Genomic DNA, 21,414 nt, shown 5'->3' on the forward strand with positions numbered 1-21,414 from the left:
ACTGTAAATTGAGCATAGTTCTTGCACTGGCACATGACACGGCATTTTGGTGGGAATATGCAGAACTCAGCTGGCAAAGCAAATTCAGGCATTAATGAAATTTCTTTGGGAAGGGATGTAAGCCTTGTCCATGCTGGGTGTGGCTCTGCCTAGCTGGTCCTTCTGAATTCACACAGAAGCTTAAATGCATTCATTTTCCCTATAGAAAAGCACCGAATTTGCATTTTACCTAGGTTGAATTTAGTCTGACATCTGTAAAAACTAGATTTTCCATTGGCAATGCTCAGTTACAGGAAATCCGAGCTTTTAAAGAAAACCCCCACACAACAGACATTTTGGAGCTCTCGTTCATTAGCCGGGGATTACTGATCTCACGGCTGCTCGAAAGCCTGCAGTGTCATGGTCAGGCTACAGTCATGCATGGTGACTGTCGTTGCCTCTTTAAATAGATTACTTCAGTTTTGATGGAAAGAACATGCAGATTCAAGATCACAATCAGGAGGATGGGGGAAAGACAGAATGAGATTAAGAAAGATATCACTAACAAACCTCACACACCGAAAACAATGGCAGTAAAATCACAATGACAGAACAATCATTTATGTCATACCAGTTTGAGAGAACATCGATTTAAAAGGTGTAATCAGATCCATTTATTGCAAGAACTAAAAAAATATGGAAACCGTGGAAGTGGATACAAATACACCCTGTGCCATGTTTTAAGCCAGTAGCATAGTTTTACCCAATTAGAATGAAATTCATCTTGGAAGAAATATCTAATTGGGTACGGTAAACTTATTTTATTTTAAAAGAAAGACATTGATGACTCCTAATTATACACATACATGTTCCCTAAGTAAATTAGTTATTGTTAAAGCCATTATGCTGAGCGTGGCCTTATACAACAGTGTCATCTAGTGGTCAGCGGTCAGACTCCTCGCTTCAGCTGGAAGATGGAGATGGTCAAAAAAATAGGGAACAACGCTGCGTTTGTTTGCCTGTCTCTTGGCACGCTGCGTTGCTTCGTATAGCTACACGTCCCCGTTCACTGTGCTCGTTTTGATGGCAGGCCTTTCGGCGTGCTGGCAGAAAGCACGAATGGATGCTCAGCGGGCGCTGCGGGAGAAGGGGAAGCCTGTCAGCCACCAGCCCACTGGAAACGAGGGCTGGGCCTGGTGCCTCTGCCATGCTGGCAGCAAGGACAGCCTTGGTCTGTGCCTCTGCCTCCAGACCCGGTCTCTGGACTCCCTTTGCTCTGGATTTACTGCTCCGGTTGGGGAAGTTTTGGTGCCGTGAGTGGGCAGCAGGGAGCGGTCCTGGTGGGCCCATTGCCGGCAGGAGCCTGGCCGCCCTGCACAAGGCCAGCAGTTCAGCACAGCGCTCACCTCAGCGGTCCCTCACGTCATGCTTTCCTGCTCGACACCTTGTGCCTCTGTTGTGTTCAAGAACGCTCGCTAATACTTTGCGTCCTATCAGCCAGCAAGCTGTGCGCCGGGGGGAGTACAACGAGCGTGTGCTGCCTCCGATTGCCACATTTGAGACAACACAACCGGCGGAATATGTAATTGCATTTTACAGATCTGCATCCTGGAAGTATTTGTAATTGATGGGAACCAGAAAGAACTGATGCGATGACAACATGCCCTAAAAGCTATGCATCACCATGGCCCGGAATAATCTGCCATCAGCTGAGCCCTGTTTCTACCAGTAAATCTTGGTTTATGAAAAAGAATAAATTTATATTCTAGAAGTAGCTGAAAGTTCTGGATAATGACATTGTGAGTGTAGTCCTGATAGGGTCACCTACTACTTGTTTTGGCAAAAGACATGTTTTGTAAGGTGTATAAAAATATAGATCCAATATGCTCTAAGATCCAATACTGATAATAAAGGCCAGACATGCGGAAACAGTAGTATTGCTCAGCTCATTGCTGTAACAGGCTACTCCTCTTCCTAGAAGAGCCTTGGGGCCTGATACAAGCAATCTTAACAAATTAAAACAATCTGACATCACAAAATTGACACATTGGCAAGCTGTGATCTTTGAGATAACCAAACAAAATTCAGATTTCACCTCAATTTGCAGGAATGCAGTACTTTTTTCCAAAAGAGACTACTAAGTCTAACATATTCCTGGAAGACTTGAGCCCTTATTTCTTGACACATAAATACCATAACTGGGATCATAAAAAGACTGGATTAAACTTGGAAGGTCTTTTTGAGTATGTCTTAGAAAAATTTCAGAATACATTATACATAGATCTTCAGCATTCAGTAATCACAACTAGTATTGTCTTATATTTAGTATTCCCCCTGCTCAATGTCATTATAGAAGGAAGGGAAAGGGAAAGGGAAAGGGAAAGGGAAAGGGAAAGGGAAAGGGAAAGGGAAAGGGAAAGGGAAAGGGAAAGGGAAAGGGAAAGGGAAAGGGAAAGGGAAAGGGAAAGGGAAAGGGAATCGACTTCTTTGTCAAGCTTTTTTGGAGGTAAGAAATAAATCAAGGGCTGGATTTTACGTATCAAACCTGATCTCTAACCAGTGTGGGGTTTTTGTTACTCCCTGCTTTTGGGTCCCACTTACCAGGCTTTTTCTCTCAATCCAGCACTACTAAGAAGGGCTGCACTAAGTCAGCATTCTTCGACTGGATTGTTCCAGTGATCAATAGAGAAAGGACAATGATTTATTTATAAAGCAGCAATGCAGCACTGCAAGAATTAGTTCTCTTCTGGAAGTGTTTCCCATTTTATCCCTACATAAAGGGATGTACAATAAACTTCAGTGTGAATTGCAGTGCAAACCAAATCCTAACTTTACCTCTTCATTTGTTTCTCTTTTGGAAGCACTGTGTGTTGTTTTGTGGTTTTTTTTTTGTTCGTTTGTTTTGTTGTTTTTTAATTTAAAGCATGTTTTATATCAATTTAGCAAGGAATAGGTAATATCCATATCAATTTTCTCACAGTGAGATGTATTGGTAGAAAAACAGTTTTATAACTAGAAACAGAAATGACTGATCTAATTGACTGTTATGAGCTGTTCTGATTATATTTTACATAGATTATAGAGTTGATATGCATAAATAACAGGCAAGTTTTGTATTTTAGATGTTTCGACTAACGTAGGAAGTATTGTTAAACAACAGTGAGGTCCATGTCTGCAGTATAATATAATAGAAATTGATATTTGCATAGTAAATGGGATATATGTCTCTGGGTTTCTTATTACGTTGATTATTGCGCTTGGGAGAAATAACATTCTGTATTATTATGGCAGTTTGAAAAATAATGTATCTGAATCTGCAAAAAACAGAGCTCAGAAATCTGGGCACATAGAGTTTCACAAAAAGTAAATGGGATAGAAAGTATGTTTTACATCTTCAAAGGAGAATTTTTCCCCCTTTTGGGTTGCATGTTTCTTCATAATCATCATTTTGCAATATAATGTCAGAATGAAGCACAAAAGGGGATTTTTTTTCCAACAATTGGAATTGCCATGGCAACACCCCAGATCTCAGATAAAGTTTGGTCCTGTACCGATAGTCACATTAGCATTTGTTTTTGTGCTGAATGCAGTGCTGCATGTGAAAAGCACTTTGGTCTCTAGTTAAGTATAGAAGGTGTAATTTGATTATTTCTGAAATGTGAACTGTAAGATTTTGACAGCTTCATAGAAGGCTTCATCTTTAAAATCATGTATTTTCAAAATGACACAAATCATCAGAAGAAAATTAGGTACAGCTATCAATACCAAGAGCAGTTGTTTGCATCTCTAGTCTCAATTATGCTGAATTTGAGAAACTACCCACTGTCCCCTTTCCAGCAGCTCTTAACTTTCCCAAACATGTTAATCCTGAGAATTTGTATTCATACACACACATAAATATCTGAAGAAACAGGTGAAATTAAGTGATTCATTTAAGCTACTAAAGAATCAAATGAGACTATTTTCCTCGGACATCTTTATAGGGATAATTTCCTTACACTAATGCAAAGAATCTGCTGAATATAAATGCAAACATTTCTTCTCTGACACTTCAAAATCCTATCTAAGATATAAAGAAATTAATATCCTTTAAATTACAAATATTCTAACCTGGTAATTCTGCATATCTGCAGAGCACATACTGGTAAGCATATTTAGGGTATGTTCAGGAGGTTTTTATCCCGCAACACTACCCTGCAGGCTTGTAGAACAACCCACCAGAAACGAAATACAGAGAGAGAACAAATGACCATTCCAGCTGGAACCCGATTCCTCCCCAAGCAGAAAACAAAACTAGAATATACTTCTAGTTTCGCAGCACACAGTTCACGTTTCAATTACTGATTTTCTCAAATAGTGCGGAGACAGACTATTTTCAGAAACACATGCTGGAAACATATGAGATAACTGTAATTGTTCCCAAATAAACTGGCCATTAAATAGACAAAGTGCCAAAGTACTTACTATCAATTTTGACAGTTCCAATGATAAAATAAATACTCTAGAATGCAAGATTAGACTGAAATCCTGTTACAAAAATAAGTGAATTCACAAAGATTTGATAACTGGGCAAATGTTATGAGCCACACAAAGAAAGCAATACAAATATGTGGTCTTGGTATACCCAAGCAGGTACCACATACTCTTTAATAAGTACAGTGAAGAATGTCATAGGAAATATTTCCATCTGGAGAAGAAATAGCTTAAACACAAGACCTGCGTCTCCTTTTTCTTTAGGGGACAGATGGTTAAAGAGCATTGGCTGGGAAAGGGTCTTCTAGAAATATGACATTAAGTGAGGCAGTCATAGTTGTCACTTGAAAGATCCTAAATTCTAACGTTTTATGAGTACACAGAGTCTGCTTGAAAAATATGCTGGTGTTTGAAGTGCTGCTATCTTCCTGTTTGCATTACAGATGTAACTTTCATTGCCTTCACGGGTCCGGGATGACAAGCCTAGCTCCTCAAATTAAAAAAAGAGAAAAAAGAAATGTGACAAACAGCAAACTGTATTTAAGGGTAGAATAAGCAAATGACCAAAACCAAAAGCACAAAAGTATGGAAAGAAAAAAGCCCAGGGCCAGATACTCTTAGTTGTCTGGGGGCTCGCTTTCCAATCACCCAGCAGAACTCTAAGTCCGTATTTAATTGCCCTAAGAGGTGTACATTGCTCTCCACTGATAATCTCAATGCCTTGATACACTGGCATCCTACTTGACACACAAAGTACTTAGAATTAGGCAAGGTGTCCCTGGCCTCTTTTGAGATCAACAGCCTTGACTGTTGTAAAGCCCTTGGCAGAGGAGTTCTGTGTGTCCCAGTCCTGAGAAGCCAGCAAGATGTGCTGCATCAGAAGCAACTTAAATGTGAATAGTTTGTAGCCTTTACTGGTAGATATTGGGAAATAGAAGGGAACTCTTTGCTATAATTCTTAAATATTGTTTATATAGGAAATAACTGGGATCTGCTTGAAGACAGTGGTATATTTTGAATTTGCTTTTCCGGTTTTCATATTAGCCTGAATGATAATTCCCTGTGATGTGAGGCAATAGATGAGCTGACCTGTGAAAGCTCAGAACTTCAGAGACTGTAAGCCAAAACAGAAAAATGGGAGGGAGCTAGGAAGAGGCAGACAGCAGTGAGACTACACCACTGAGAGTTTGGGTTTTTTTTAGGCTTTTCCTTGCTGCCCTACAATTTTGCTACTAGTTTCTCTTTGAGGGGAATAATTTGTAGGTAGCTGTGTCACTGGTTGCTTTATCCACAATCATGCAATTGTGATTTTATTATGCAGTGTTGTGTTTTAATAGTCATTTGAAAGCATTACTGAAATATCTCACTGCACGTTATGATGACTCTCGTACCAGTAACTAAAGATGTAGTCCCCAGGAAGTGCCATTTATTTCAGTGGAGCACAGCTGCACTAGAGGAAAAAGCCTGGAGCACCCGCAGCAGCAACAGGGAAGCAGAGGGAATCAGCAGCTTCTGTCTGTTTTGAAAGAGGAAATATCTCTTTTAAAGTATTTATGTGCAAACACCTTGCACAATTACAGACATTTCTAAAGTAGTCTCCCATTTGTTTTATTTCTGAATTTATTTTTATTCAGATGTTTTGACAATTTTGCTAATCTTTTCCTTTGCAAATAAATATATTCCTTGTACAAAAGTCTGGCAGCTCTTTCTTTATTTTAGTATCCAACGTGCCCACACGCAGAGGTTACACGCTATGAAAAACATATGCCCCTTTTCAACTTGTGCTTGTGCTCTAATGGAGGAAAAGCAGCAAGTCTTTGCAATGTCTTTCTTCATATGCAATTTTTTTCATTTTAGAAATATTTTTCTTAAGTGTAAAAAATGAATAATTGAAAACTGAAAACAGTACTTTCTGAAAAACATTTAAATGATGTTTACAACAGCCACTGTAAGCAGTCATTTATGTAGAGAAGCAGAGAAAGGATACAAATAAAATTCAAGTTAATTTCAAATCCCTCACCTTTTCCTAAAAATTAGGATTATATTTTTCATGACTCCAGATTTAGTAGGTTGGGCTGGAAATCTACTTATGCTGTCAAAGTTGTGCGTTGTGATCTGGAACAGGTCACTTAATCTATATCTGCTGTTTTTCCTTTTCCTTCCTTAGCCGTCTAATTTACACAGTGAAATATCAGGACAGACTATAACACTCTGCTGCCGATACAGCATGTAGAAAAATGAAGCATGAGCTTTTAAATCCAGTATTCATTATAATACTAACATTAGACATTATTTACTGTTTTACAATGCAAATAAGAACACCTTAGTTAGGGAGGTTACATATACATGTCATGAAAGCACGTTTAAGAACAAGCAAAGATATGAAAAAACAGGAATCTGAATAATGATTAAATTTCATGGGGGTAAAAATCTGATCATGAAGGGCACTTCCTGCTTAGTTCATAATGGAGGGTAAGGTGTATTCAATCACTTTCCCATAATGTGTAAATTTTTAGTGTGTATAGTTTCAATAATTAGAAAAGAAATTTGGATGCTAGTTACCATAAATAACAAAAATCATCAAGATGCATTTTTCTCTTGTTGCTTTTCTCTTTTTTTTTTTATTTATTTCCTTTTTATGATGTCAAGAGATTAAAGTCCAAACCACCTAGCTATATCACTGGCAAAATAAGCCATATGACATGCTCAATTTTTAGAGTCATTAGCTATCTGCAGTCTTAAGCACTGGAGTTAAAAAAGCTAAAGAGAAACAGACAGAATATATTTGAGAGTAAAAAGCCTCTGTGGGTGTTGATGGAAGTATATGGAAGAAACCAGCGAGAATAGTGGATAATGGAAGATAGCTAGTGCAGGTAGTGGGCTTATCTATATGACAAATTGATGAAGAATGAGGAGGAAAACTATGTTGATTTAATGCTGGCAATTTGAAGCATAGGCTGCACAGCTGTTTCAGACAGAAATACCAAGATAAATTCAGAAGCAACCCTTGCTCTGACAGATTAATAAAATACCAGGAATTATTTGAGCTTCTTAGGGGAAGGGATCACTAAAGAGCCCTTCGAATACCCAAGATATTGCACATAAGAATAAAGGAATGGCTCATCCAGCCCTTGCCTGCCTGTTATCAAGAACATGCTTTAAACTGATAGCCAAGCTTTTCCAGCAGACATGAAAAATACATATTAGAAGTGAAAAAGTAAAGAATAAAGTGAACATCTGCTATTGATACAATTTTATGAAAAAAAAAGTACCAGTAGTAGAGCCTTCAAAAAGGAGAACTAAGAATGGCTTACCTAAAATAAGAAAATATGCTACACTGGGTCTTATGTTTTAACTTATGCTTTTTAAGCTTGTTATTAGCAATAGGAACATTTATCCAGATAAATAGAAAATCCAGACTTTTTATAACTTACAAATTATGCAAACTGACTTAGTGTAAATATTTTTGCTGCTGCTTTAATCATGCCTGTGAATGTTAAGCTCTTCATTGCCTGATCAAATATGAAACATCACACTTTCCAGAAAGAGGGACTTGGAGAATTTTGGTTCTGCCAAGTGTTTAATATGAGGTCTGCATGCTCATGGCTAATAATGTCAGTATACCCTGTCATTAGAAAATATAGTCTAGCATATTTTAACTAAACAGAAAGCCATGCTGCTTGGCTGGATTTTTGAGAAAAAGTCTCATTTACTGGCATTCTTGTTCAACTCCAGACAATCCAGCACTCTCAGAAAGCTGGGCTGCTCCAGAACCCTTTGGAAAAATAATATGGATTAATTTACGTACCGAGAGAACAGTGCTGAGCGTTAGTTCACAGAATGGTTTAGGTTGGAAGGGACCTCTGGCTCTTTGCTGGGAGGGAAGATTGCTATGGAAGAATGCTTATGAAGAGGTAAGGCTGCCTGGTAGCATTAAGGTTAAAGAAGAAAAGAAAAAGAGGCTTTGGTATCCCTCCCTTCCTCCTTCAAAAGAAAGGATTACTTTGGAATACTTGAGTATGATGGCTCACTGATGAATTATTCACAGGAAGGTAGGACTCGCTTTCTTTCCCAGGGGTTACAGCAATGTCAAGTGAAAACATGTCAGTCTGCCAAGAAATACCAGTGGTGTGGAATAATTCTACTGGAGATGACACAATCACTCCCTCTAATGATAAGAGCACTTTCGATGAGTGTATCTGAACTAAATTCCTGCAATGGATGCCAAGCATTAGCAATAATTTGATATTTAACTTGGGGAAAACTGGAAGATTAAACAAGCTCCTATAAGCAACTTCTACACTCATGTTTTATTTTTAATTTATCAGCATTGCCTAAACTTAATTATTGCACAGTCCTCTTCCAGCACTACTTTTAACAGTAATAGGTACTGTAAGCACTAATTTTAGAAGTAAAATGACCTGTGTTATAAAAATTCCCACCACTTCCTCATCTCGGTTCTAGGAAGAATTGCTAAAGCCTCAGTCCAGTGGACTGTCCCAAAGGGCTTGGAAGAAGTCTTTAACTGTCTTATTTTTCTTACAGTCCCTGTAGACGTAGTACAGTAAATGTGGTATTTAGAACGCTTTTGGTCATACTGGTGGTTCTGGTGGTCAGGAAAGAATTTACTGGGGAACCTTTCTGGCACAGGTCTACTGCAGTTTTACATCTCATTCACAACAGCATTGCTTAAATAGAAATAAATGTTGTTCTGCTAAACAAATTGCTATCTACAATTTAATTTATGCTTAGTACTAGTACGGGGCCTAACACGCTTACCTTCCAGGACAAAATTTGACATTTAGTGAGCATGATTCTTAGGGGGAAATCTTTGTAGATTTAAATGCCTTCTTGATAATCTCTCACTCGTCCTCCACAAGAAAGCTGAAGTCATTTCATAGAGTTAGCTGTATTCACAAAGCACTTGGAAGAGAGCCTCACAGAAACTCTGTAATCTGTGTTCTGCACCTATATTAAATTTCTGTTACTTTACATGAGAAGGTTTTAGACAACAAGTTTAATCCACACTTGTGCAAATCTTTTTCTGCCTGTTCTGTACCAGAACTAAGGTATGGGCATGAAATTAAGGAGTAGTGCTAGACTGACCCATGCTCAGTCACTTTAAACAAGACGTTCAGTATTACCTAGAGGTACAATTTGTTCGGAAGTGTTTGAGCCCACAGGTGTGGTAAACTGTGAAGCAATGCCTGTAAGAAAGCCTGATGCCTTTGCAGGAACAGGAAGGATTCCCTTCAAAATTTCTTCTAAAACCTCAAGGTCACCTATATAATGCACCTATAACCCCTAGATCACATTTCCTTCTCTTTAATCACTGTATATCTGCTGCCATGTAGGATCAGATATGAGACTTGGTGATCCAGCCCCTTCCTCTTTCTGGCCATGGACTGGTTGATCACCACCCTTCATGAGATCAAGCTTTCTGTGTTTTGTATCTCAGCTGCAACGATTTTTATTTTAAAGCCCGTGGACACACTCCTATGAGGCAACCTCCATTTTCCACCGTGGTCAACATCATAATCTCTAATGAGGTCAGAATAAAGTATTTTCTTACTTTTTAGGTCATACTTTCAACCTCTGAACAGTGTTCCCATGCTCTTCCTAGTGGTTTGTTTCTGTGAGTGCTGACTTATGACTGGGAAATTTTACCACGTCTAATACCCAGTGTGAGGCCTAGCTCTGCCTGACATTTGTTCAATACACCTTATTCCTATGCTTCTTTACCTCTTTTTCATAGATTTGTTTGCTGTCTGTTTTGCATTTTTTTTTCATTCAGTTCATTTATTTTTAATTATATAGCTATTTGTCCAGTTATTTTTTCTGCAATGTATCCGTCTTTGTTTTGGATATTAATATCACCTAATTTTCAACATTTGAGTAAGAAAGTTCCAGTCTTTTCTGAGCTGCCTAGGTAGACTGATTTAATCATTCACATCCATAGCATACCTAAGCTTGAAATCCTCAGTTACAGACCTACTTGTCTTAATCTTACCATTTAATTTTATCTGAATAACACAAAATATGTTGTTCTTCAATCAGCTCATCTAGAATGAAACCTTAAAGTTGGCCTCTAATTGATGGAGTGGGAAAAAAAAGCAAACAAACAAAACAAACAAACAAACAAAAAAAACACCAAACCACAATGTCAGCTGTGATCAGCAGAAATAACCAATACAATATAATTAGCATTTGTTCTTCAAGCTATACTGAATAAGTTAAATACTGCCATATGTGGGGCTGCCCACCCATCTGTTCACAACTACTGGTCATATTTAATGCTTTAACCATGCATAAACCATTAAACCATAAAGTGCTCTGAAAAGATCCTTTTTGGTAACCAAATCCAACCCAACAATGTCCTACAGATTCACAAAATTAGTAGAATTTTACTAACCATTATTCCCTGATTTTGAAGTGCTTTTAATTCAAATGGAATTTAGCTACACTATTGCTACTTCTTTCTTCAATCTACCACATAAATTAACATGCAAATCTACTCTTTTTGATTGCTACAGCCCATGCCAGACCTCACTGTTTTTCCCACTACCTTTTTGCAATCTTCTAACATTCCTCATTTGACTGCTCCAGCTCATTATATTTGCATACAAACACTTTAATTACTCTATCCTGACCACCGGCAATTTTCATCCAGATTAGTGAAAATCCTTCTGCTGGTTGTAGCACCTACCTACAATCTTGTAGAACAGACTTGTAACAGGCCTGTTACTTTTCCCTGCACTTGCTTGCCAAACATCCAGCCGTGCCCTCCCAGACACAGGTGGCTGTGCTCCGCTGCAGAGAAACGATGAATACCGGTGGCACTGGTCACTCACGGGCGCACCCCCCAGAGCAGGATGGACAGAACAAGGCCGAGCAAGGAACCCATCCCTCAAACCTGCAGAAGTGGGACCAGACTGGCCTCCCTGGCTGCTGCTATCCATGCCATGACCTCCTCTTCAGGCTCTCCCTGTTTCTGCTCACCGCTAGCTCTGTCATCATTGGAATAGACTTGAACTTTTTCTGCCTATGGGAGGTAGGTTTGGCAGTCCAAAAATCTCTACCTTACCCTCCTTTTCTCTGTTTCAGACTCATTTTACCAATTACGCCAATCTCAATCTCAAACACAGTTTATCAATGCTATTTCCTTATTTTCAGAGTCCTCAGTACGCAGCAGAATATTTCATTATTTACCTTTTGATCAATTGTGAGATAATTTGTTTTCATTCTACTCGTATGGCAGTTACCTAAAAATTGACTGCTTCATTTTTAAATGGGCATAATTTTGTTTTAAAGCCATTAGCATTTCAGGCCATACTTCTACTGGCGACTTGTTCCTCTAGCTCCTGTACTGAACTGTATATTACCTGATTTTTCATACTATAAAAATAATAATGAGAAAAAATACTTTATTCAATAGATCAAACTTTTTAACAAGTTGAATACCCAGAGGATTATTCAAACCCTTTTCAGCTGGGTTTAAGTTCACGGCTACCACGCTTACTTTTACTGTCTCCTTTTGCCTCCTTTCCCCACACCTACCAGGCAGGTGTCTGTGTTCAGGTGTGCATGTAGAACTTAGGATAAAGGTGAAAGGCACCCACACACCAGCAGCACATTCTCATGGGAACCTCAGGCCAACTTCTTTGTTGCTTTATGAGTACTTTGCATTGGTTCTGCTAGAGCACAGGAATCTTATCGGAGGGTGTTCCTACAGCCCTAGAAAGGCATATAGATATCAAAAGGGCTTTGCTCCAATCTATCCAGTAACTCTTATCAAGCAGAGAGGATGGCTGAAGGCAGGGATGGCCTTCCTGTGCTCCAGCATGACACCAAAGACACTTGTGTGGCCTTATCCATACAGGGCTTCAGACAGAAACCACGGGGCTTACTGGCAATTAAAGGAAATACTTTTGGCAGAGTAGGAAGCAAATCAGTTTCCCACATCTCATATCATTCCTCCTGGCAGCCTGAATGGCTTTCTGAAGCACAGAGATGCAAATTGATGCGAAGGCACTCCTCAGCTATTATAACCTGATGAAAAGCTGAAGTAATTCCCAGCTGATTCACAGACTGGTGAGTTTACCCCTGTGACCCCTTCCCCTACGCTCAGCTATTGCGTGCTGCATCAGCAGTTTGCCCATCAGTTTGAGATGCTAGAATACATAAACTGGAGCTTCCTTTTGAGCAAACCCCAAAAGTCCTCTCGGAGATGCTGTATACAGAAAATGAACCCTTTCCACCAGTCATTCCCTGTTCATTGCTGTGTCTAGTAAGTATCTGTTTTCCTCATGTACATCACATAAGAACAAGTGAGGTAACTGGCCTACAATTCTATCCTGTTTCATTAGTTTCATATACAACTTAGAAATGTGAACAATTTGGTAGTTTAAATCGTTAAGTCAATTTAAAAAGGAATTATTACAGAACATCAAATCAGCTGCTGTAGCATATATGTACAAAGGCTGAAAAATGCAATCTAGTAGATAGTCATTTGCTGTCTTAAGTGATATGACATAGAAAAAACATATTATTCTGTTTTGGCTTCAGAAGTTCAGTAAAACCAAAAAATGCATGCAGCTTTACTTTGCACGTAAGGAAAACACAGTGATAGACCTAAAGTATAAGGAAAATGACCTCTCTGGTTTCTGGCTTCCAAAATTTTTCAGAGTGTGGAGTATGTTAGTTAACTGTAAATATTGTATTATGCTCCTCTAGTCCTCTCAAATTCTATATTCATTACAAAAAAAAAAGTCCATTGCATCATTCTAACAAAGTTGAATAAAGAAGAGAACTTTCATTTATTTACATGTTCATTCAATAAGAGGGATTTAATTCTGGGAGGTACACCTACTCTTCCCTGAAGCTGCATCCTGCATAACAACTTTTATCTTTCTGTCTGTGCAAAACAAGTGCCAGTGCTGCCTAACTACAGAGCTTGCTGCAACCCACCAGCATACAGTATTTCAATACCACAGTCCATCCGCAAACCTCATTTTAAACACAAGTTCTCTTGCAAATCCACGGGGTCAGCATCTCAAGTGCTCTGCTACCACATCATCCCTAAGTGCAAAATCAGCTGAAGTAAATACGGATCTAATTCTATTGTTTCCCCTCTAAGATGCAGATAAATTTGGTCTTTCACATTTTCATATGACCCAAAACAAAACTGCTAACATTTATTTAATAAGAGAAAACTGCAGGAAGCATATGACTGCTTGTACCACTACTGTAAATCACATCTGTTGGAATATTTCCTTCCTGATCTGGTCCAGATCTCTTGCAGCTGCAGTCTGACCGCACTGTCCAAAGTCACACTGTGTCTTGGATCGTGTCTTGGCATAAAATGTTGAAATTTAAATTGTTTCCTCAGCTATTCTTTTCTAGCATTTGGCACTAGTGCTTCTCAGTACTCAACAAAAAGTCTCCAAAATCGTTCACAGTGCAAAAACACCGAGACATGCTGAGAGAAAATAAAATGAAACAATTTTCTTTGTGGGGCTACAAAATTAATGAAGTCTACTTTCCTGTTTTCTTGTGTGCTCTGCCACATCTCACTATATAGCATTCCCCCCAGATACATCACATGCCTTAGCTAATCCTAAGCAACACATGCAGTGGTGAGACCAGGGAGTAGCTGGTTCTTTGTACTTCATTTGTTCTGAACATAAGGACACAAATACCATCTGGCGCTTTACTGTCCACAAGGAGCAACTGATATTTTTTAAGCATAAAGCTATTTTGGGGCACTTAAATACAAAATAAGGGGATAATGGTAGAGCAGCTGCCTACTACACTATTAGTTTCAAATGTTTTGCCCAAGTAAGGGGTAAGAGATCAACGTGAAACAAATGAAATACTTTCATCTACAAATCTACCTCAGCTCTGTTTTGGGGTTACGAATCTTTTAATAGTGTTGAAATAATTTTGAGCTATTTAGCAACTTTATAGCAAACCTTGTAAGGAGCAGAAGTATCTTCTGGTAGATCAACTGCCAAGTTATCACACAAGGGCTTTTCCACACATTAATATTTGATAAGGAAACTATCCTAAAATGTTGAAAACACAACTGTTTCCATTGTAGGGTTGTCGTCTTCTATATTGGGCAAGCTCAGCATTCACAAAAAATATTACCCCTTTACATTTTTTACTTATTCCTATGCCTCCTTCCCTAACCATTGTCTGATAGCATAAGTTGTCCTTTTGGTCACTTCATAATTTCACCAGTTTTCAGATTTTTAAAACAGCCTCAACTATTAACTAACTTGCATCATTTGTTTGCAAGGACTGAAAGTAAACCAACAGCAGCCTTTGTCTTTTGGCTTGCAAAATAAATAAATAAAAAGATAGATCCATTACACTCTTTGTAAATAGCAAGAAAGGTATCCATGAAGTAAATTCAGAATTTACACCTGAAGACACTGCAGTTCCCCTGGCAGGCTGTAATTGTTTACTTAACCTGCATATTGATTGTGGTTAGACTGCTGGCTCACTTCCTTCGGCTGCAATTTTCATTTTGGCAGTTTCACATACATCACTTAAAATTCCTCTCTGCAGCTGCATCGTTCACATTCCTTCCTCTGGGTCATAATCCACTATCCAGGATCATACTTTTATTTCTGCATTACTACTTTTTCTTTTTTTTTTATGATCTCTGTAGAACAAAAAGGGATATTTTTTAGCTTGAATGACTCTGAGCTACTGTCCTTCACAATTAATATACCACTCAGTTTTATGGAAGAGAAGAGCTCAGTGGCACAAGATAAAAATGAAACTGTGCGGCAGGATTAGCTGTAGAACATATTTTCCACATGCTTTATGAATGACTCTATATACATATCGTTTTCTATTGGTAAGTACTGCACTGTTAAGGGGGTCCATGTAGATCCTAATTTTATGGTCAACATTTCAGGTCAAAATTTAAGGACTAAAAAAACATTCATATAAAAACTTTCTTCTTACTCATCCCAGTAGCAACAAACTAAGACAAAAAACACACACAGATTCTGTCTCAAAGAATGTGTTAAAACATCATGAATGAGGGTTAATTCAACCATGATGTAGATCCTGGACTAGTTTAGAAGGCTCACATACATGCCAGCTCCCTTTGGGAAAGTTTTTTAGGGTGACTGAAACTGTGTGTGAACAATAAAGGTTCATAAATCTTTATAAAAGTGATTCTGTAAAGACTAATAATCCTCGAAATAATGACCAGCACTGTACCTAGGAGGTCAAAGAAATGACCACTCAGGGTTAAGCTTAATACAGTAAATTAATCTTAAAGTGACTGCACCACATCTGGATATCCTCAGTTTCCTTCAGTCCTAACAGTATTTCAGTAACTGATTTTGTACGTGAAAGCTGTGAATTATTTTAATTCCTTTGCCATGATGATTTTGTTAGACGTATGAGCAGAAACTTTTCTCTCCTTCCAGTAGTTGTGCTTCTTCTCTGAAGTACTCTCAATGCATATTCTCTATAAGGAGTCCTGCAGGTTCTGACTTACTTGTCCTATACCTTTTAAAATGTCCCAGTACACAACAGAGTCTCTTATTTCTTCATTTATTTGCTGAACCTACATTTTGTTGAATCTGCTTTATTCTGTTTTCAAACACATAACAGAGGCAATAAGTGGAACAAACCAGCTTGGGTTCACCACAATACAAGAGAAATACAAGTAAAGCCAAGCATGAGGAAATACCTGGACCAGTGTGTCCTTGCAGCTGGAGTGATTACCTAACATTTGGCATTCAACTGATAATTCAGGATAATACGGGATACCGTGCGCAGGATGTAGCTGTGTAAGCACAGGCGTGCAGTGCCATTCGAAGGGCTGTGAGGCGCCGCAGGCACTGCGTGAGGAGCTGCATGCCTCTGCGCACACCGAACCACGGCCGCCAGCCCGCTCTGACGGTGGCACAAGCCTGCGCTGGCTGGCTGAATTCTGTTCTACATTTCTAGGTGACGAGACTCCAGTCAAAACATGCAGTACCTTCTCTATATATACCTGGCAAAAAAGCCCCACTCCAGTTACGGACCTTATTTTCAACATTTCATTAGGTTTAGTGACCCCCATGGCACAACACCCAGATTAATTTGCTCAGCCTGTTTGCAGGACAGGGGATTCTCGTCATGAAACACACAGGTTTGCAGAGCACTTGCAGAGCATGTGGATTACATTGCAGCAGCTGAAATACTTAATTCTTTATTTATAAACAAACATCTGTAAGTAAGTAATATTCATATCACTCTCATTTCATTTCAGTTATTTAGCAAACAGAACCACACCTAGTCATAAATAAGTTAAACAGAGGTCCCATATTAATCTCTTCCCTTTCACCTGAAGCCAGAGTTCCCAAACTATATATCAGGAAAAGTAAGATTAGAAAGAACTCAGGTTCGTATACCAAATTAATTGGATAAACCTTTAGAGGTATGTTAAATATTAATATATTTCTTGGATACTTTTGGATTCAGAGATACTCATATATTGCCATACAACATAGATTGCTAAACATACTATTCATCAAAAAATGAGACAAACAGCAATTATTTGGAAACATTAAACTATTCCTTCAACAGAAGGGACAATGCAAAATCAGAACAGATGGACACTATCTCACAACAGTTCAAAGTATTACCAAAAAAACCAAATCAATGCTTTCATATCCAATGAACCTCAGCAACTGTTTTTAGATGTGGTGAAACTTATGAAACCCAAAAATGCTTTACCTGGAATATTTTTATGTCTAAAATTTGGCAGTCACATAACTTAAAAGGATAGCAAGTCTCTAGATATTGATCAGAGCTTTGTACATCTACAATGTCATAAAAACGATCTGCAGCTATAAAAAAAGGTAACGTGATTCTGAGTACGGTATACTGTAATTTCCTTTGGGCAGTCAGAAAATGAAGACATTCTGATAGTCTCTGAAAAAAAATAAGCTTGGCAGTTATCCATTGGCAGATGCAACGTTTTAAAATATGCCAATTAAAGCACCTTCTATTCTTAACATAGTAACATCAACAATAATAATAAAAACAAGAGAGGAGCCTAACAGTTACCTTCCAACCAAAACATAACAGGCAAAAAAGCTGAAAAGCTAAGCATCTGACAATTTATCTGAAAGCTCTCATGCTCTGACTCCGTGGCCATTTTAGGCACAGCACACAAATAGTTAACCTTATTTTGAGCCATTATATGGAGCTTTCTATAAAGCTTGCGCTAATAAACAGTATGATACGAAGGTCAGCCCTTAATTCACCATCGAAATATCTTCTGGGTGTAAATGTAATGACTTCTGCTTATACATGAGACAACCCTGACAAGAATTCCACTTGACAATGCATTTCAGACCTAGAAAAACCTGCTCATTTGCGTCAAGGTGCTGAATGTCAGCAGATTTACTAATATGCTTATTATTTGCACTTCAGTGGTGGAACAGAGTAAAACACCATGAACCCTCCATACCCCCCCGACTGCCTGGCTAGGGAGGAGATGAAATAAAACAAGATTTAATCCTGTCCATACCACCGTGCAGTTGGTGAAACTTGACAAGTCAACATCAAGCATTCAAAGTGGTATTGTGGCCTAAAGGGATCACATGCAGCCTGCACATGAGAGCGAAGGAATAGCTCGGTTCTGCTTCGGTGTTTGTAAATTTAATTTGTTCAAGAAAAAGCAACTCTGGTAGGGATTACTGGCTAGGATCAACGCTCTTACCAAAGAAAGAGGGAAAATACAAGCAGGAATAATACTGACATTTTTGTAATACAAAATAGCTTTTTGGGTTTAAGAGAATAAATAAAAGTTGGAGGCAATTGCAGCTCAGCCCTGGCATATGTGAATGCTCCACTCAGTGTTCCCGAGTAGGAGAGCCTGAAACAACTGAACGTTTCACAGCATTTCATGACAACTGAACAGTTACTTAGACAACACCATATTTTACAAAATATTAACATTTCCTTCCAAAAATATTGTTCACTATTGACTCAATGCAATATCTATTTCTTTAAGTAGGGCAATGATACTCATGGCATGAAAACTGACATATTGGCCCTTGATTGTTGCCAAGATATAATTCCGTATGTTCAGGGAAGGATATTTGTGGTTAAATGTGTAAATCCCAGGTGCTCACGAAACATGCAGCCTCCTGGCATACATGTGCACACACACACACTGAAATTAATAATAAGCAAGATCTGCAGCAATGCACTTTCGAAATAACAGTACCTGTAAATCCCCTCTGTTGAATGTAGTATTTATGTGACCTACATCTCTGAACAGCACAACTGTTTCACTGTTTAAAATTGTCACTGGTCCTACACCAGAAAATCAGCAACAAATTCTTGAGTCTGTAAAAGGTTCTTGTTGTTAAATACTGCAGGGCACAGAGGAGCTGGTAACTGTGGCTTGGTGGGGAAGGGCAGGTGTCCCTAAGTGGCAATTTATTCCCTCGGCCCTTTCATTAGATTAGAGACAGCTGGGATGGAGGGCGGGGGAAGGGGTGGCAGAATGGCTTTCTACTTTGTTTTAGCAGTGATTAAAACTCCAAGTAACTGATAAAGGTAATGCCTTTTTTCATAGAGCAAAGGACAATGAATAACTTTTCCTCACAGATTGGTACTTCAAATATAAAACACAGAAAGATAAGCACTGCCAGTGAGCAATCAAAAATGTCTTGTTAAGATTGATTAATGAGATAATAAAAAGCTATAATAAGAAAAAAAAGTCCAATTAAAGTATCTTCTGAGATTTCTCTCAAACAGAAATAAAGAATGCAGGAGAACGGTAAAACTTCAAAAAATTAATATGATAGAGATGACAGCCTCAGTATTCAAGACTACAGTACATCAGTTTTATACATTCTGTGACTGGCTGTCCCTTATTTATCATCTCTAATGCGTGGTGTCTGGTATTCTGATTCTCAGTAACTTTCCTTTTTCTCAGTTATTGCTTCACAAGTGTAACACCTGAATTTAAATTCAAACACATAATACAATAGGCATTATGCAGGCTGTAGGTACTTCATTCAGAAACCCTGTATGCCTCTAGCACTTTAAAACAGTGAAATAAAACCAAAACCAAACAGGAAACAATGCTCATCTGTCACCTATACAGAGCAGCAGGCAGAAGACAACCTAGCTACTCTAACCGCTTTTGTACAAAGGGTGAGTTAGAAAGCGTAGGAAAGACATAAGGTTTGATTTTGGGGTGGTCCCGTTGGACTCACTGATGCTTGTGGGCCCCTTCCAACTCAGGGTATTCTACGTTACGCATTTCCTGTTGGGATCTGGTACACGAGGCACCCGAGGATAAAGTAGGAGCAGCGAGAGGAGCGGGAAGGTGCTGTGAGGCACAGAGGTGGGCAGAGCCGTGTTTGGTGCTCGGTGAGAAGCGTCCGCCCCGCCACAGGGACCAGGCTCGTTGAGCAGCACGGGACAAAGCCCAAGGCCCCGCCACGGGCTGGGCAGACAGGCAGGAACCGAGGTCCTCACCCCAGGGCCCGCCGTTACTTGAAAGCTACAGAAAGCACCAGCTTTACCTCAGCAGTACCCCAGCCCAGCACAGCCTGCCGCCCCCGGCCCGCAGCAGAGCGCAGACCATGGCTGCAGCCGCCCGCTGAGGTGTGAGGGCTCCTGGGCACCGAGCCCTGTCCTGACCCCACAAGCAGCGCCGGTCCCTCTGAGTTGTAGGCTCTTGTGGGCTTTTATCTTCAAAGATCAAGATGTCTGACCGTACATTCTTGAATTACATAGACATACTCATTTTTGCTTTGCATAGTTCTGTGAATATTCGGTGTTCATTCTTATATCTCTCTTTAAAGTTGTGGCTCAAGAGTTCATTGAAAAGCATAAAATATGAAGTGAATTTCCTCATCAGTTGCTAAGAGTGTTTCATGAATGAATGGCTTTCGAAGTATTTTCATATGATTATGGCTTTTGCCTTTTCTAATTTGACAGCTAGGGAACAAAGGTAAAGAAAAATTATGCCACATCTGCCTGTTTAAGTACCAGTCTAGGACTTTTGAGGCCAACATTAACAAAGATCCCATTGACTTCATATATTTCAAACTGAGCCTGTAAAAAGAGCACTGTTCCACACGGCGGGTCTGACCTGCCCAGCAGCACAGAGGAACTCCTGCGTTCAGTGCAGGAACTGCTGCGCCAACCCTTCTTGCCCTCAACCTGCCTGCTCACCTCCCAGGTGTCCTGAGCTCCCCCAACAAGCACCACCGCCCCTGTTCCATCTTATTTGCTTTCAAGGAATTACCCTGCATAGGATGAGGGAGAGGCTGTGGGGAAAACATGCAGTCCCTGCACTGATGACAGCCAGTAACGGGGATGCTCAAAGGGAAGAGCTAAGGAACTCAGGCAGCTTCACAATCCCTCAGTTCTGATGTTTGAACTTATTGCGGCTTCACCATTTATAAATGGTTGATTATTTCCCACACAAACCTATTTCCAGATGTAACATGGTGCCAATAATATCTTGCAAGTAAACCTCTGACCCCAAAGCGATCTCTGGCCTCAACATCAGAGAGCAGACCAGACCTCAAGGTCAAGAGCAAACAAGTAAGCCTCCAGCTACGAACAACAGAAAGGCTGTCCGAGGCACACGAGGCAAGAAGCAAGGCGTATTTTCCGCCTGGGATGTATGTTTGCACCCACCAGCTGGGCAGACTTGGAAGCAGAAGAAAGAAGCCTGGGCGGCCAGTCCCTGCCGGGTCTGGCGGGGGCTTCCCAGGAAATAAACCCCGAGCTGCCCGTTTCTCCTGAGCTCTCACGGACAAGACTCGCTGTTTCGCAGCGCCCCAGCTCAGAGGCCGTAGTTCCCACAAGCATTCGCCAGGCGCTCGGCTAACCGCGGGCAGCCCCCCCCACGCCCCCACGGAGACGTTTACGGGCGTTTTGAGGAGGGACCGCCCCCTCCGCCCCGCAACCGGC

General features: G+C 39.7%; 1 long non-coding RNA gene across 1 annotated transcript; it reads right to left on the reverse strand.

Moving 5' to 3' along the window:
- Positions 1-2,344: 2,344 nt before the first annotated feature.
- On the reverse strand, positions 2,345-21,411 carry LOC310903746. Its single transcript, XR_014587770.1, has 3 exons — positions 18,701-21,411; positions 5,844-5,968; positions 2,345-4,942 (listed from the first exon to the last, which is right to left on the reverse strand). It is a non-coding gene; the product is annotated as an uncharacterized lncRNA (long non-coding RNA).
- Positions 21,412-21,414: the final 3 nt, after the last annotated feature.

Source organism: Anser anser, assembly GCF_964211835.1.
Source record: "Anser anser genome assembly, chromosome: 8".
Taxonomy (NCBI): Eukaryota; Metazoa; Chordata; class Aves; order Anseriformes; family Anatidae; genus Anser; species Anser anser.